The following is a 19,173-nucleotide window of genomic DNA, read 5'->3' as shown; positions in this document are numbered from 1 at the left end:
TAAATTTGATTTAAATTAATTAAAACTTAATTCATGTTGGTGTAGAATTTCATCGAGGTCAGAAAAGCTGGAGCTGGGATGACCGCGGCCGCCGTCGGGACCTGCAAAGAAAGTCTAAACCGGAGTTGAGAGTGCTCCGGCAAGACCCTCCGACGCTCAAGTCAGTATTCCGCTTCAGCAGAAATGGAGTGCTCGAGCGAAAATTTTGGCAAAGTTTCGAGATAGAGTTACCAGCTTCTTGAAGAACGTATCTGGGGGTCCTTATTTATAGGCAGAGGGTGTAACTGACCGACAACGATATCTGTAACCGTCTGGTAGTGGATCGCTCAGAGCCGCGTGGAGTTTGTTATGGAGAGTAGTGGCGTCAGGGGTCGTTCAGGGCCATGTGGAGCTTGTTGCGGAGAGTGGAGTGGTGTCTGTTGTCGGGACTTGCCAGAGAGTGGTAGAGCTGCATGGAATCCATTGCAGAGAGTAGAGCAGGAGGGCGGCTCTTGTCATGACTTGTCAGAGAGTTGTGGAGCTGCATGGAATCCATCGGCTGAAGCTCGACTGGGATGCTTGATGGAGCAGAATGGCTCTTTACATCATCATTCTAGGAGAGGCTCGGATGTTCTGAGGTCGCTGATGAATCTACTGTTGTCAGATGCTTCGGATGCTGACATTTCAGGCGGGAGTCATCTGCTGTAGGAGCTCGGACGGAGATCTTTATTGACGAAGTCTGGAGAAGTCAGCCTGAAATTTATCTGACACGGAAGCTCATCCGAAGATCGTCCGCCAGAGAAGTTCGATTTTATGGGGAGCCTGGTAGGAGGTCGGCCGGCGATGGACTTCGGATAGCACTGGGGAGGCTCGGCAGGCATCGGAGGCGATTGGCTATCGCAGGGACCTGGTTGCTGAAGCTCGTCCGTCGTAGAAGCTCGTCTGGAATCCATCCGCTGGAGAAGTTTGGATGGGCTTCGGTTCTCACGAGAGGTCGAAAGGGGGCCGTTTATTGTAGGAGCTCGGACGAGGACCAGTTGTCATGGAAGCTCGGAGTAGCGTCCCGCTGTAGAAGTTCGTCCAGAGCCCACTCGCTACGGAGTAGCTCAGCTGGAGTCTACCTGCAACAGAAGTTTGGAAGAAATTTGTTTATAGTAGAGGCTTGAACGAAATTTGCTTACAGTAGATGTTTGGGATAGATAGCCCGTTGTAGGAGTTTGGAGTAGACCGTTCGTAGTAGAAGTTCGGCTCTCGCAGGAGCTCGATCGGAATTCTGAAGGCGGTCGACCGCCGTAGAAACTTGGATGGAGTCTGATTACTGTAGAGACCTCATTGTCGAAGGAGCTCGGATATTGATGAAGTCCGGAAGGAGTTCGGAGGATAGTTGGTCACTGTGGAAGGTCGGCTGGCGGTGAGGCCCAGAGGGCCTTTGGGGCGGCCCAATGGGTGAATGCAGAAGTCCATTGTCGGAGAAGTCCGGACGGCCGAGGGAGTTCGGAGAGGCACCACATACAAGATCGGGGGCCGGAAGAGCCCCGAAGGATCGGTCTTTTACAAACTTCGGCCGGGGGGGTATTTTATACCCAACACTAGTCCCCCTACTTCCGAGTTCGGACTCCGAATGAAGAAAGTATAGAGAAATTCTCATGACCGAAGCTGCTCTCCTCGATTTTCGTACTCAGCGGTTGCCAGATATTTTGACGTTCGGTACACTGGTACTGAAGTCTTTTCGAAAAAGATTTCTTCTTTTTAGAATTTCCGTCGGAGCGCGGTCTCAGGTACGGTGCCATAATAGTTTTACTAATTGTCGGCCACCTCTAGCCACTTGCCACGGTGAGCGGGCCATGCGACGGTCATGGACTGGCCTGAGAAGTCTTGCAGTCATTATTGCATCGGACCCTATTGCTTATTTAAACCTGCCTCCCCCCTTCGGGGATCTCACTTTGTACGGGAGCTTCTTCAGTCTTTTCTCCCTGGCTTTATGCATCCGTTGAGTCATCCTCATCTCTGTACCCCTGCATCCCTCAGAACAGCTTGGGTTAGCCTCAAAACCTTCTCCACCTCTGCGGCTTCGTTTGTAGACTGTGCTGGTCTCCCTTCGTTACAGATATGGGTGCGGATGCGGCTCTGGTGTTAGCCCAGAGCCTGAAAGCCCACGAGCGGGAAGACACTGCAACTTCCGGGTTGGCGAAGAAGGTGAGGGTAGAAGAGACAGATCCGGCCATGTTTCGCCTTGATGGCCCAGAGCCCGCGCTTATGGCACATCTTCGACCGCGAGGGCTTCCTGGTGTGCGTCATCGTGAGGGGAAACCCGACCTCAGGAAGAAGGTCATGCCTGCCGCCATCATGAGGCAGCGAAAATCATGGCACGGCAAAGATGGCGTCTACATGTACTTCGAAGATAATGCTGGAGTGATTGCTGATCCGAAAGGGGGACTGGAAGAAGAAGACAAGTACTTGAAGTAATTCTCGACGATGGCTGGAACTGAGAGTTCGAAGTCTGATGAGGCCGAGCTTCTTTAGAGCGGTCTGTTTTGTTTGTTGTTTTGTTATTTTTTTTTAAGGCTTTGTAACGTGCACTTCGCCAATGAAATGAGAAGAGAACTTTCCGTTACCTTGTCCCCTCCTCTTTTTCTTTTTTTTTTGGCCTTCAAGACTTTGCAATGTATACTTCACCAATGAAATGAGAATGAAATTGTCTATTACCTTGTCCACTCTGGTATTGAATGGTTGTTTACCAAACTCTATTTGTCTTCTGTCTTGTTTGGCGTTGACGTAGTTTGTAATCCCTCGTCGGTTCTTGCTTTGAGTCATCGTTCACCGAACTTCTTTTGTCTTCCATCTTGTTCGTTGCCGACGTAGTTTGAAGGTTCCTGGTCGTCGCCATGTCGATTTGCCCTTAGGGACTAGAGATTTTCGACAAGAGTTTTCTCTCTCGTCGAGATGAGGTCTCTTGTGCCTTTGACGTAGTTCATTTTTCACCTATCGCCGGTGTAATTCATCGCTTTCTCTTTTCGTCTCTCCCTTTTTTTTCTATGTTTGAGTGAGGGTCTTCTCTCTGCTCCTGACGGGGTTGTGAGAGTGTAGAGGAGTCATTGAGGAAGCTTTCCTCCTTGTCGATCAACCAAGTCTTTTGCTTGCGTCGGGATGAGGTCCTCCCCTGGTTCCCAACAGTCGGTTTCAGCTCGTGTCAGGATGAGATTCTCCTCCTGTTCTTAACAAGGCTGTGGGGGCACATAAGGGCCGTTGTGAGGGCCTCTCCCCCCCATCCGATCTTTAGGAAATCGGACCTTCGACTTTGCTCATGTTAGGACGAGGTTCTCCTCCTGTTCCTAACAAGGCTGTGGGGGCACATAAGGGCCATTGTAAGGGCCTCTCCCTCCATCCGGTCTTTAAGAAATCGGGCCTTCGACTTTGCTCATGTTAGGATGAGGTTCTCCTCCTGTTCCTAACAAGGCTGTGGGGGCACATAAGGGCCGTTGTAAGGTCCTCTCCCTCCATCCGGTCTTTAAGAAACTAGGCCTTCGACTTTGCTCATGTTAGGACGAGGTTCTCCTCCTGTTCCTAACAAGGCTGTGGGGGCACATAAGGGCCTCTCCCTCCATCCGATCTTCAAGAAATCGGACTTTCGACTTTGCTCATGTTAGGATGAGGTTCTCCTCCTGTTCCTAACAAGGCTGTGGGGGCACATAAGGGCCGTTGTAAGGGCCTCTCCCCCCATCCGGTCTTCAAGAAATCAGGCCTTCGACTTTGCTCATGTTAGGATGAGGTTCTCCTCCTGTTCCTAACAAGGCTGTGGGGGTACATCAGGGTCATTGTGAGGGCCTCTCTCCCTGTCCGATCTTTAAGAAATCGGGCCTTCAACTTTGCTCATGTTAGGACGAGGTTCTCCTCCTGTTCCTAGCATGCTTAATTTCAATTGCATGAGAGAGTTATTTTCTGTTGTTATAAACTCATGCTAAAAGAAAAATATGCAAATATGAAACTTTTATTTAAGGCGAAGCTATTGGTAATACATTCGTAGATTTTTCGAGTTCCATGGTCGCGGAAGCTCTGCTCCTCCGAGCTCTTTTAAATAGTATGTTCCGGGCCGGACTACCTCCTTGACTTCATACGGGCCTTCCCAGTTTGGGGCAAGTTTCTTTTGATCTGAGGTTGTGAGGCAGCGGCTCACCGTAACACCAGGTCCCCCGCTCTGAAGACTTTGCTTTTGACCCGGGAGTTGTAGTAGCAGGATACTTTCTGTTTGTAAGCCGCCATCCGAACTTGAGCCGTCTCCCGCTTTTCTTCTAACAAGTCGAGGTTGGCCTTGAGATCCTGTGGGTTGCGCTATTCGTCGAACGTCACGACTCATGCTGACGGAAGCTTGAGTTCTATTGGGATCACGGCCTCTGTCCCGAAAGCTAAGGCAAAGGGGGTCTCCCCCGTAGGCAATCTCTGAGTAGTCCGGTATGCCCACAACACATGATAGAGCTTGTCAGCCCAAGTTCCTTTTGTCTTTTCAAGTCTCGCTTTGATGCCCTGCAATAGAGTCCTATTGGTCACCTCGGTCTCGCCATTTGCCTAAGGATGGGCCACTGAAGTGAAGTTGTGGGAGATGTTTAGGTCCTCACAAAATTTGGCAAACTTTGCTCCAGTAAATTGTCGCCCGTTATCAGTAATGAGGGTTCTGGGTAAGCCGAACCTACAGACAATTGACTTCCAAATGAAGTCCTGCACTTTAGCTTCCATGATTTTTGCCAAAGATTCAGCTTCGATCCATTTGGTGAAATAGTCTATTGCCACCAGGAGGAACTTCCACTGCCCTGATGCCATGGGAAAAGGTCTGAGGATATCCATCCCCCATTGCGCGAATGGCCACGGGGCACTCAATGGTATAAGTTCGAAGGCAGGTTGCCTTTGTATATTAGCATATCTCTGACACCGATCACACTTCGGACATATTCGATAGAGTCATGGTACATGGTAGGCCAGTAATAACCTTGTCGGAGCAACTTATGGGATAAAGACCTTGCCCCCATGTGATTCCCACAGACTCCCTCATGTACCTCCCTCAAGGTAAAGTCGGCTTCAGAAGGCCGGAGACATTTCAAAAGGGGCAAGGAGTACGACCTCTTGTATAGCTTGCCTTCGTAGAGGATATATCGGGAGGCCTGGTTCTTACACTTCCGAGCCTCTTTTGCATCAGGAGGAAGAACCCCGTCCTTGAGGTATGTAACAGTGGGTCGATCCAACTGGGTTCATAGCTGATCTCCATCACAGGCTGTGATTCTTCCGTGTTAGGGCACTTCAGAACCTCGAAGAAGACTTCCTTAGGCAGTTCGACCGGAGCCAGCATAGCCAACTTGGAGAGAAGGTCGGCCCTGGCATTTTTCGATCTCGAGATCTGCCTGATGTCGAAGCTACCGAAGGTAGGGATGATCTCCCTTACCCTTTCGAGATATCTAGCCATACTGTCCTCCCGAGCTTCATAATTTTCACTGATCTGTCCCATTACTAATTGAGAATCACTGTAGGCTTGAAGCCGATCTACTTCTAATTCTTTGACGACCTTCAGTCCTGCAATCAGAGCTTCATATTCTGCTCCGTTATTTGTTACGGGGAACTCAAAGTGCAGTGCATACTCCGTGACAACTTCATCTGGATTGACCAAGATCAGGCCCACGCTGTGCCTGACATATTGGAGGAACCATCCACGTAGAGGGCCTAAGAACCATCAGGGAGATCGGCTCTTTCTTCGGGGGAGTTCGACCGGAGCCCTGGATTATCGGCTTCATCTTGTCCAAGTTCGGCCTTCTCTGGGATAGTGCATTCCACCACGAAGTCCACTAATATCTGGGATTTGATCGCTGACCGAGGTCGATAGTTGATGTCGAACTCCGTGAGCTCAACTGTCCATTTCGCGATTCTCCCCGAGGCATTCGCTCGATGCAGAACCACCTTGATCGGCTAGTCGGTGAGCAGCATTATGGTGTGTCCTTAAAAGTAAGGTCGAAGCCTTCGAGCTGCAATCAACAAGGCGTAAGTTAGTTTCTCTAACTTAGTATATCTGGTTTTGGCATCTCTCAATACTCGGCTTATGTAGTAGATCGACCGTTGAATTTTCGCCTCTTCCTTAATCAGAACTGCAGCGAGGGCCACAGGAAAAACCATCAGGTATAGGAACAATTCCTCTCCAGGTTCGGACTTTGCCAATAATGGTGATGAGCCGAGGTAGTTCTTCAACTCTTCGAATGCCTGCTGATATCCAACGGTCCAACAGAAGTTCTTGGGCTGCTTGAGGGTCCGAAAGAAAGGTAGGCATCGCTCGGTCGATCTCGAGATGAAGCGATTTAGAGCTGCTACTTTCCCGGTGAGGTGCTGAACCTCCTTTATTGACTTCAGGGCGATCATCTCCTGGATGGCGCGAATCTTTTTCGGGTTTGCCTCGATCCCGCGCCCCGATACCATGAAGCCCAGAAATTTTCCTGAGGTCACTCCAAAAGCGCATTTGGCCGGGTTCAACTTCATCTTGTATTTTCGAAGGGTGCTGAAGGTCTCCTCAAGGTCGGCGACATGGTTCACCGAGGATCTGCTCTTTACGAGCATGTCGTCCATGTAGACCTCCATGTTGCGGCCGATCTGCTCTTTGAAAATCTTATTCACTAGCCGCTGATATGTTGCCCCTGTATTTTTGAGGCCAAAAGGCATGACCCTATAACAATAAAGGCCACGATTAGTTATAAAAGTGGTTTTTTCTTCATCCTCCGGTGCCATCCTGATCTGATTGTAGCCAGAGAATGCATCCATGAAGGTGAGAAGCTCATGGCCCGAGGTTGCATCTACTAGTTGGTCGATTCTGGGCAGAGGGTAACTGTCCTTCGGGCAGGCTTTATTCAATTTTTTGAAGTCTATACACATCCTCCATTTATCGTTCGCCTTCTTAACCAAGACCACATTGGAAATCCAGCTCGGATAGTTGACCTCTCTGATGAACCCGGCTTTTAGGAGTTTATCAACCTCCTCGGCTATTGCCACCTGTCTCTCCGGTGCATGACTTCGAACTTTTTTCTTCATCGGCTGGTGTTTGGGATCGACGGTCAGACGGTGTTGCATAACTTCAGCATCGATCTCTGGCATGTCCGTCGGAGTCCAAGCAAAAACATCCGCATTCTTTTGCAGAAAATTGATAAGCTGCATCCGCACCTCTTTCCCCAAGTTGGAGCCGATCTTCACCATGTGTTCCTCATTCCCATCCTTCAAAAGAATTGAGACAAGATCTTCCATTGGCCCGCCCGTTCTTCTGTCAGGTCATCGCGGGTGTCCAATCCATCAACCGGACAGGGGTCAGGCTGACCACTTCTTTGCAGGGCTATATTATAGCAATGCCTTGCCAGGGCTTGATCTTCCTTGACTTCTCCGGACCCCTGGCTAGCAGGAATTTTTAATTTCAGATGGTAGGTTGATACTACAGCCTAGAGGGCGTTGAGGTCAGGTCGGCCAAGAATTGCGTTGTAGGCTGACGGTGCCTTCACCACTAGGAAATCCACCAGAGCCCTGGATTGTTTCGGATATTGGCCTGCAACTTCAGTCAAGGTTATTACTCCCTCCACCGGGATAGTATCGTCGGTAAACCCTACTAAAGGGGAGCTAATCGGTCCCAAACGACTGTCAGGGATGGATATTTTTGAGAAGGCATCGTAAAACAAAATATCAGCCGAGCTTCCATTATTAACAAGAATGCGGCGTACATCATAATCAGTAATATTTAAAGAAACTACAACCACATCATTATGGGGGAACTAGATCTCTTGGGCGTCTTCTTCAGTAAAGGTTCTGGGTCCTTCAGTTCTTTGCTGCTTGGGCGGTCTGGTCGATCCACTGGCCGCTCCCTTCCGGGGCTCTCCAGAGGTGGTGCAGATGATCCTGATTGGAGGCCAATTTTCAGGTTGTTCTTCCCTCCTCGGTGGCTCCGGTCGCGGCAGGACCCTCTGTCGATTCTCCCTACCTTCAGGCCGGTGTCGGATGAATCTACCGACCACTGTTGCCAGAGGAGGAGGAGGAGCCTGAGAAACTGGAGGTGAGGCCAGAGCCTGAGATCTGGCCGCGGAGGTCGTGGATCGCCTGGTGGATGCTTTGCGGGGAGGCATCGGGTGAAGATCTAGTAGAAGAAGGAGAAAAGGATGTCGGAGAAGATGACCGAAATCGATTCCGTTGAGCACTCCTTTCAGAACAAGGGTACTGCAAAGACACAGGCCCCCCTTCTTCTAGTGCCAATTCTGTTGGTGCAGAATTCCATCGAGGTCGGAGAAGCTGGAGCTGGGATGACCGCGGCCATCGTCGGGACCTGCAAAGAAAGTCTAAACCGGAGTTGGGGGTGCTCCAGTAAGACCCTCCGACGTTCTAGTCAGTATTCCGCTTCAACAGAAATGGAGTGCTCGAGCAAAAATTTTGGCAGAGTTTCAAGATAGAGTTACCAGCTTCTTGAAGAACGTATCTGGGGATCCTTATTTATAGACGGAGGGTGTAACTGATCGACAGCGATGTCTGTAACCATCTGGTAGTGGATCGCTCAGAGCCGCATGGAGTTTGTTACGGAGAGTAGTGGCATCAGGGGTCGTTCAGGGCCACGTGGAGCTTGTTGCGGAGAGTGGAGTGGTGTCCGTTGTCGGGACTTGCCATAGAGTGGTGGAGCTGCATGGAATCCATTGCAGAGAGTGGAGCAGGAGGGCGCTCTTGTCGTGACTTGTCAGAGAGTTGTGGAGCTGCATGGAATCTGTCGGCTGAAGCTCGGTTGGGATGCCTGATGGAGCAGAATGGCTCTTTACATCGTCGTTCTAGGAGAGGTTCGGATGTTCCGAGGTCGCTGATGAATCTACTGTTGTCGGACGCTTCGGATGCTGACGTTTCAGGCGGGAGTCATCTGCTGTAGGAGCTCGGACGGAGATCTTTGTTGACGAAGTTCGGAGAAGTCAGTCTGGGATTTATCTGACGCGGAAGCTCATCCGAAGATCATCCGTCGGGGAAGTCTGATTTTATGGGGAGCCTGGTAGGAGGTCGGCCGGCGATGGACTTCGGATAGCACTGGGGAGGCTTGGCAGGCATCGGAGGCGATCGGCTATTACAGGGACCTAGTTGCTGAAGCTCGTCCGTCGTAGAAGCTCGTCTGGAATCCATCCGCTGGAGAAGTTCGGATGGGCTTTGGTTCTCATGAGAGGTCGAAAGGGGGCCGTTTATTGTAGGAGCTCGGACGAGGACCAGTTGTCATGGAAGCTCGGAGTAGCATCCCGCTATAGAATTCGTCCAAAGCCCACTCGCTACGGAGTAGCTCGGCTGGAGTCTACCTGCAACAGAAGTTCGAAAGAAATTTATTTATAGTAGAGGCTTGAATGAAATTTGCTTACAGCAGACGTCTGGAATAGACAGCCCGCTGTAGGACTTCGGAGTAGACCATTCGTAGTAGAAGTTCGGCTCTCGCAGGAGCTCGGTCGGAATTTTGAAGGTGGTCGACCATCGTAGAAACTTGGATGGAGTCTGATTACTGTAGAGACCTCGTTGTCGAAGGAGCTCGGATATTGATGAAGTCCGGAAGGAGTTCGGAGGATAGTTGGTCGCTGTAGAAGGTCGGCTGGCGGTGAGGCCCAGAGGGCCTTTGGGGTGGCCCGGTGGGTGAACGCAGAAGTCCATTGTCGGAGAAGTCCGGATGGCTGAGGGAGTTTGGAGAGGCGCCACATATAAGATCGGGGGCCGGAAGAGCCCCGAAGGATCGGTCTTTTATAAACTTTGGCCGGGGAGGGTATTTTATACCCAACAATTCATAATTTAATCAGTCTCAAAAAATTACAACACTTGCAATTACATCCCTGCGCTAATAATTAGCAGTTGTCAAAACTGTAATGCTTACAAATTAGCAGTTTCTAAAATTTAAACTATCAATCTAATTGATTCTTCAAATATAATCCAAGTCATTGATCAGGTCAAGCTCCTTTTGTGTATGACCTCTCAAATTCTTTTCTTTTGGTAGTGAGATATACCATGATCTCTATCCCAGTATCATCGAAACTCTTTTCGATGGGCTAAAATGATTCCAACTCACCTCAACAAAGATCATTGATCCGAAAATGATCTTAGTGAGTTCTCACGATCCACCAGTGACATTTAGCAACATGTAGTGACAACTCAGTAGAACAGAAAAGTGAACCCCTAGGTGCAGTAATCGTGTGATACAATCCCTCTATCGAGAGTCCTGACTTGATAGAGGTATCATGGAGAACTCGTCAAACCCCATCGTCAATCATATGCTAGATTGGCTCGACTCGAGTTCATTTGTGAATCCCATGAAAATTCTTTTCTAGTATTCACACTTACTCTGGCCAGAGATTTTTCTAAACTCAGTATTATGAATCGCATAGGACTTCTCTTCTTCTATCAAGGTCGATAGATTTCATCTAGGTGTATCCTACTCCAAATAGTGAACCTGAACCTACATAGCCAACATACACAGTAAGAACCCATATGGCTAGGGACCAAGAGAACATGTAGTCGAACTATGTAGTCTCGCTGTGAATAGCCAACACATCATAGGTCAAAGGATCAGTCACACCACTGCAGCATCGAGAAGATCACTGACGAGTGAGTAGACATCCAAGTGATTTTTCGTATTGGTCATGCTTAGTGTAAATTATTCTCTAACAACCACTTGCACTCTCACCCCAATATCTCTACACCGCAGACTCGAGACTCATCTGTCTTAAAGGGAGGTGATCCATGCACCGATCTCGAATAGATTGATCACTGTCTTCCATGACGATCTTTCGATCAAGAGTATTTAAAAATTAACCACTAATGATGTATGTCTCAAATTCTCAACACCTTGAGAATATACAAAATCATCTTTGTTAATTTTTAGGACAAATCATGGACACATAAATATGATTGGTTATTAAGACTGCCCAACAAGTACAAAATATGTCCTAGAGAAAAGTATGTGTCAGTCAAGATTGACTTTTAGGGCACACATCCAACAAGCCAGATGCTTTAAGGTCTTTAGTGACTCTCAACTGGTGACGGGGTAAGTCAAGAGTGAATATGAAGCTCAAGAGAAAAATATAAAGAGGTACCTTGAAAAGATAAAAGAATTAACCATATCTTTTCTAAGCTTTGATATCCAACAGGTACCTCAGACACAAAATATACGGATGAATGCACTGTCAAAGTTAGCAGTCTTTCTATCACCTGTTTTCAAAAAGAAACTTATATCAAGATATTGGAAAACTCATGTCTGGAAAAACCTCTTGCTATTCAGTAGATTGAAAAAGAGCTTTGCTGGATTGACCCCTTGCTGAAGTACCTCAGGTCGGGCGAACTACCATTTGACAACTAGAAAGCTTAAAAAATCCACAAGCAGGCTGCTCGCTATGTGCTTCATGACGACAAGCTATATAAACAATCTTTCTCTCTTTTGCTTTTGAGGTGTCTGCGACCGTCCGAAGCAGATTATGTACTACGAGAGGTCCACAAGAAAATTTGTGAAAATCATTTAGGCGCAAAAATCTTTTCTTACAAAATCCTCTAACAAGATTATTATTGGCTTTCAATGCAAAAAGATGCCTATGATTTTGTCAGAAGGTATGATCACTGTCAGAAGATTTTCAATATTCAGCATCAACCAATGGTGGCCCTTACTCCGTAGCTCTATGGCCTTTTGCTCAATGGGGAATGGACATTTTGAGTTCTTTTTCTTAGGCCTTTGGTCAGCGTAAATTCTTCCTAATGGCTATAGAGTACTTCATAAAGTGGGTAGAGGCTGAGCTCCTAGCCCATATAACAAAGACTAGGGTTAAAGACTTCATCTGAAAATCTATTATCTGTGACTATGGTCTATCAAGAGTGCTGGTAACTGACAATGACAGGCAATTCAGCGGCTCCCAACTCCGAAAATTTTGTGAAGATTTTGGAATTGAACAACGTTTCACTTCAGTCGAATATCCATAAGTAAATGGAAAGGCCGAAGTAACGAACAGGGCTCTCTTGCCAGACCTAAAGGCTAGACTCAAAACTATGTATCTCCTAACTTTGAAAAAAATATAACAGAAAGAGATATAAGCTATATAGCCTATCAAGAATCCTCATGCACACCCACACTATAATAATAATATAAATTTAAAAATAATAAAAAAATCATTATTGAAATGAACATAAATATATCCAACTATCAATATTGCTCAAAATAAATAGTTTGCATAAATAAACCAAATATCAGTAGTAAACATCCACTCAAAAGTGATACATCATACAATATCTTAGAGATCATGATCATGACCGCTTTGCTCAAATGGCGCGATAGAATCTCACGAGGCACCTTCCCTCCAAAATTTTATTAGAAAAATAAGAAAAAAAACTACACATTGTAGAAGAAAGGGAACCAAAAAAAAAAAGAAAAAAAAAATTTCTTTTTTTCACCATTGGCACATCTTTCTTAGAAATTCCCCCAAGATTATGGATGAATTACATTTACACCCAATACTTAAAAAAACCTACATACGTTTATCCAATTGAGATAGTCAAGCCAATAAATCTAAAATGGAACCCAAATATCATACCAAAATAATTTTTAAAAATAATCAAAATAATCTTAATTAGTAATATAATATTCACCTAAGGATATAAAAAAATGTGCATCCTCTTTCCTCTCAAAAGCAAATTCTACTTCTTACATGAGATAAATGGTTTTACTATCGATATTAATTTAACTAAGTATAAATATAGGTTTTACAAATTAACTATTGTACGTCAGTATAATAAATAAAAATTTTAATTTTTTTTTATAATTTATTCTATTTTATACCGAAACTTTAACAGCCCTTAAGATCCAGCACTAATGGTCTATTTTCAGCCCAATTGACAGCAACATTACAAACGCGATAATAAATTTGGTCTAACCTCTCCGCTGCTCTGCTCCACTCAGAAGTCCAAAACCCACTCAAACATACCAAAATGCCAACATAAAATCACCGTCACCGTTACCGGTGTATTTCAGGTGGAACCTCAGCCATGCAAATGCATTAAAGGTCAAGAGTAATGATAAAAGTCTCCTATCTTTTGTGGAAATTTTGGAGCTTTACAATCTATTATAATCGTTTCGGCTTTCACTTAAACATTCATATTGTTGTCTTTTCATCAAACCTTGGTCATTTTTTCCTATCAAAAGAAGAAAAACTTCATCATCACTTTCGCAGCTATAGTTAGTCTCGTCTAGTAGCCTTCTGCAACTTCCGTTGAACGCTGGCGGCGAATCAAACCAACGCGTATGATAACACTCCTTTCTTTTTAAATGAATATTTACAAGACATGGCAAAACATATTAATTGCTTCAAGTACTTATCGTTTCCACTATTTTCAGGATATGTTCGCGGCAGGGACCGAGACATCAGCGACGACGCTACAGTGGACGATAGCAGAGTTAATGAGACACCCCGAGATAATGGAGAAGGCTTAGGAGGAGGTGCGGCAAGCATTCAAGGGGAAGACCAAGATCGAGGAGGAAGATATCACTAAATTGCATTACATAAACTTGGTGATCAAAGAGTTTCTGAGACTGCACCCACCGGCGTCATTGCTCGGGCCGAAAGTCTGCCGTTTGGCATGCAAAGTGGACGGCTACGATATCCCGTTTGGGAGCAGGATTATCATCAATGCATGGGCTGTAGCAAGGGATCCGAGGTACTGGGAGGACCCGGAGAGCTTTAAGCCCGAGAGGTTCGATGGCAGCTCGGTGGACTACAAAGGTGGCAACTTTGAGTATTTGCCTTTCGGTGGAGGCAGGAGGATATGCCCGGGGATCACCTTTGGCATGTCTCAGGTGGAGACGGTCCTAGCCCACCTCCTCTACTATTTTGATTGGAAGCTCCCTAATGGAATGGACCCCAAGGATTTGGATACAACCGAGCTCTCTGGGGCAACCGTGAGCTTGAAATCGCCGCTGCGGTTAATTGCTACTCCGTATATTCTATCTAAATGATATACATAGTTTAAGTAATTAGATTTTGCTTTTAGGGGAGCACAGTATCTGGATGCAATACTGCAAGCATGCCCTTGTGTTTGTGGTATCGTAAGTTGTACTGCAATAAAAGTAGTGCTTTTATGGAGAAACAAAACGATATAACATGGAAAACAAAAGAAATTCACAACCACGAGTTCCACCGCATTCTGCTACCATCTCTAGTAGCGTACCATTTATGCTGTAACTGATAAGATAAATTTAATTTGAATTAAAAATTTAATTTTGAATTAAAAATTTAAATTTGATAGTTATGGATAGATAGAGATGAAGATGTTATCTTAATTGGTTGTGATTCTATTTTATTTATTTGTATTTTAAATTAAATTTTAAAACTATATACCATGTATTATAGGGAATGTAATCAATCGATCGAGAAATAAAATCTCGTTATTTCATTCCTTCCAAGCTTTGTTCCTTTTTCTTCCTTTTCCCTCATTGGTCCAAGTCCCTCACCTAACTAAAGGAGAACTACAAGAACTGGAGCATTCAAATGAAAGCTCTATTACGATGCCAAGATATATAGGAGGTGGTTGAGGGAGGCTATAAAGAGCCTCAAGATGAATCGACACTCCAAGCGAACCAATGGGAGATTCTAAACAACTCAAGGAAGAAGGATAAGAAGTCTCTATTTTATACTTATCAAGATCTAGATGAAGCAAATTTTGAGAAGGTGTCAGCAGCCGCCACCTCCAAACAAGCATGAAATATTCTCCATAATGCCTATAAAGGCATTGAGAAGGTGAAAAAAATTCACCTTCAGATGCTTCGATGCGAGTTTGCAGTATTGCAGATGACGGAGTCTGAGAGCATTATAGATTACTTCACACGAGTTCAGATCGTTATGGAGAACCAGCTCCAGAGAAATGGTGAAAAGAACCTAGATGATGTCTGTGTGATCAAAAAAATATTATGTTTTTTACATGACAGATTTGATTATGTTGCCACAGCTATCAAAGAATCAAAAAATCTCGAAGCCATGGCTGTAAACGAACTGATGGGTCGCTGCAATCACATGAGCAGTGAATCAACAAAAAAAAAGAGAGTTGATCAACCAAGCACTTCAAAGCAGACTCACATTAAAGGAAGGGTTTAAAAGTGCTATAACTGATCGAGGACAAGATCGTGGTCGAGATCATGGCAGAGGCTTTAGATGTGGATGAGGATGTGGAAGAAGAGAATGTGGAAGAGATGATGTCCACTTCAGCCAAACTAGTCCTCATGAAAGAGAAGCCCAGAGGAACAAATCAAAGGTTCATTATTATATCTGTAAGAAGCTTGGTCATTTTGCTTATGAATGTTATTACAATAAAGATAATCAAGTAGAAGAAAATTTTAACTATATTGAAAGAAAAGAAGAAGATTTGTTGTTGCTGCCTTCTAAAGAAGGTGAAGGAGAAAAGGAGAGCTGGTATTTGGATAGCGGAGCCAGCAACCATGTCTGCAGATATAAAGATATGTTTATAGAGCTTGACGAATCGATGGGAGACTACGTTTATTTTGGTGATTCTTCAAAAATTTCGACAGAAGACAAAGATAAAATCCTAATCCGTCTAAAAGATGATAGCCATCAATTTATTTCTAAAGTATATTATGTACCGGATATGAAGACCAATATCTTAAGTTTTGGGCAATTGCTTGAGAAAAATTATGACATTCATATGAAAGATAAAAAGCTTTTTATAAGAAATAATTTCAATGATTTGATTGCACAAGTTGTGATGTCAAGGAATCGAAAGTTTGTTCTTGACATCAAAAATGATGTAACGAGATGCTTAAAGGCGTGTGTGAAAGATCCTTCATGGATTTGGCATCTAAGATTGGGACATGTTAATTTTGGCAATCTTAACACCCTGTCAACCAAAAAGATAGTATATGGCTTGTCTCCAATCAATCATCTCGATCAACTTTATGAGGGGTGTGTTTTTGGAAAGCAACTAAGGATGAATTCCCTCATGAAGCAACCTACAGAGCCAAGAATATTAGATGAGTGCCCTAGAAGCCAATTATTGGCTGATATATTTTGTAATTTCAGAGCTTAACTTTATACTTGTAACATTTTACTATTAATAAAGAATATTTTTATTTTCAATCATATTTATGTGTCCATGATTTATCTTAAAAATTAACAAAGATGATTTTGTATATTCTTAAAGTATTGAGAATTTGAGACATATATTAATTAATAGTTAGTTTCTAAATACTCCTGATCAAAGGATCATTACGGAGGACAGTGATCAATCCATTTAAAGATCGATGCACGGATCATCTTCCTTCTGGATAGATGAATCTTGGATCTGTAGTGTAGGGATACTGGGATAAGAGTACAGGTGGTTGTTAGAGAATAACTTGCACTGAGCATGACCAACACGAGAAAGTACTTGGATATCTACTCACTCATCAGTGGTGGTCTCAATGCTGCAGTAGTATGAGTGGTCCTTTGACCTACAGTGTCATTAAATATTCACAGCGAGGCTACTGAGTTTGACTACATAATCTTTTGATCTTTAACCATTCAGATTCTTGCTGTGTATGTTGGCTACAGTAAATTCAGATTCACTGTTAGAAGTAGGATGCATCTAGATGAAATTTATCGATCTTGACAAAAAAAAGAAGTCCTATGCGATTTGCGAGACTGAGTTCAGAAAGTTTTTGGTCAAAACAAGTGTGAATACTAGAAAAAAATTTTCATGAGATTTATAAGTAAACTCAAGCCGAGCCAATCTGATATATGACTGATGATGGGATTTGACGAATTCTTCATGACCTCCGTCAAGTTGGGACTCACGATAGAAGGATTAAATCATACGATAACTGCACCTAGGAGTTCATACTTTTATTCCACTGAATTGCCACTACATACTGTTAGGTGTCACTGATGTATTGTGGGACTTATCGGGCATCATCTTGTTGATCGATGATCCTCGAAAGATAGAGTTGAAATTATTTCAATCTATTAAAAGGAGTTTCAATAATATTATGATGGAGATCACAATATATCTCACTATCAGATAGAATGGAACCTATGGGATCACACATTAAGGATTTAATCTTGAATTAACCAATTGGGCTTGTGAAGTTCTAATTTGGTAAGAATTTAATAAAATCCTATTGGGTTTAGAAGAACCATGCTAGCATATGGTTAAACTCAATTCTTCTCTGCACTTAGATTTCTTATTAGATAAGGATTAGATTAAGTCTATAGCCTTAAACCTTAACTAGATCCATTTTGATTTGAGTTTAGAGGGGCACCTACTTGAGGGCCCAAAAAGATTGGATCAAGCCAATATATGGTAAATAAATCTCTTTATTTTCTTTCTTGTTATTTTTTTTTGAGGCATGGATTAATTGGAAAGAGAAGAGGAGGTGCATGCCTCCTTCTTTGGAAAGTCCAAGGGGTGCACACCCCTTGGAGTGGGCAGATAGAATAAAGAGGGGCCCACCCCCTCTTTTGCTTTGGCATGGAAGGAGAGAGATAGAGAGGGGATACACCCTCTCTCTTATGCACACAAAATCCTAAGGGGCCCCAAGGGTTGGCGCCCCCTCTACTTGCCTCATTCGATGAGGATGCCCCCTCTACCTGCCATATAAGATGTGGGGTGCCCACTTTACTTGCTATATGAGGTGTGGATCTTTTCAATTGGATCTGATTTTCTTAGAAAAAAAATTAAATTAAAAAGCAAGAGACCTTATAAGATAAGAACTAGCCTTTTTAAACTAATTGAAGATTGATTTGGAATCAAGAAAAGATCTATTTAAGAGATGGTCTCTTGGGGTTTTAAAATAATTGAATTACGAATTCAGATCTCCATCTCCTCCCATCTCCACACCATTCTCTCTTTCTCCTCTATATCCAATGCCCAAGGGTTGGGCATCCTATCTTCTGCACACCCAAGGTGTTGGGTGGTTTCTTCTACATCAAGCAATGGAGAGAAAGGCTGCAGTTCAAGTGTTGACATCACAATTAAAGATCAACATGTGATCAAAGATCCAAAAGACTAAGATTCATCTTGGAGAAGATGGATCGAGTACAAGAAGAAATGTTCAAGATTGATCTCCGTAGATACCTATAAAGGCTAGACGCGTGTGCGGCTCAAGAACCAAGGTATAATCTGGCAACAGTATACTCATAAGGAACTTGCAAAATTCTATTACTCTTATGAAAAAGTAGCAGTTTCAATTCCTTCTATGGGTGTTCGGAGGCTATCATGATAGATAAAAAATCTCTATATGGACCTTGAATTAGAGTAGCAAGAGTTCATATTCAGGGTTCTCAGATGGCACACTGATCATTTCCCACATCTTCAGTGGTTCAATATTAACATCATGTGGCTTGGATACAATCGAAGAAGGCATCTACAAAATCTTTGCCTCCTCAAGGACAAAGCTTATACCTTCTACCTTAGAAGAAACAAGTTTTTGGTTTGGGCTTTTGGCAGCCGATACTCCTAAGCACAATGTGGACAACCAAAGTTTAGAGATCACTATTGTGCCATGCATGTCATCATTTAAAGAGGAATGTAAAAGGTCTCCTACCAACCCACATAAAAATTCATCATCTTTAGGTTCAAAATCACCACCATAACAAAAAGTTATTATCATGGAGAACATGGAGTTTGGGTTGGCAAACAATTAGAAGTCTATTACTATACTTGTACATACCAGACAGAAGATGGTAATAGTGAACACTTAGAATGGAGTGTGGAGGCTTGCTAATCAGATGATGGGAGCTTCTCCTACCAAGCAGGAGATAACCTTAGGGTAAGAATCATCCTAGCTTACTTTGGATATTATATCTGATCCTCATGTTACTTATGTTAACCAGCTAAAATCTAAGCTTGATCCTGATTCTAGTCAGCTAAGTGATACTGGGGGTCCTTCAAAGGACTTTGGAGACTACGCTACTACCAGCTCAGTTACTAGGTGTTTGACCATTATTGAAAAGGGGTTGGGAGATTCATCTCATTCATGATGATCCTTACTTCAAATTGTCAAGGAGCAGCTAAGCCATCTTTTATCAATTATTAAGAAATTTAATCCACTGATATAGTCCCTTTATTGTCTACTTCTTGAAAACCACGCTATCTACAAATATTTTAGCATATATTAAAAGACTAATGGGACCATAATGGGAAGCATATATGATCCTATCCTTG

The 19,173-nt window shown here is 43.9% G+C and overlaps 1 pseudogene; it reads left to right on the top strand.

Moving 5' to 3' along the window:
* The first annotated feature begins 2,088 nt into the window (after nt 1-2,088).
* LOC114914197 (premnaspirodiene oxygenase-like) lies at nt 2,089-18,989 on the top strand (annotated as a pseudogene).
* The last annotated feature ends 184 nt before the right edge of the window (nt 18,990-19,173 follow it).

This window comes from Elaeis guineensis, chromosome 5 (genome assembly GCF_000442705.2).
Source record: "Elaeis guineensis isolate ETL-2024a chromosome 5, EG11, whole genome shotgun sequence".
Taxonomy (NCBI): Eukaryota; Viridiplantae; Streptophyta; class Magnoliopsida; order Arecales; family Arecaceae; genus Elaeis; species Elaeis guineensis.
Note: the sequence above shows the minus strand (reverse complement) of the source record. Positions and strands in the feature narration are given on the sequence as shown.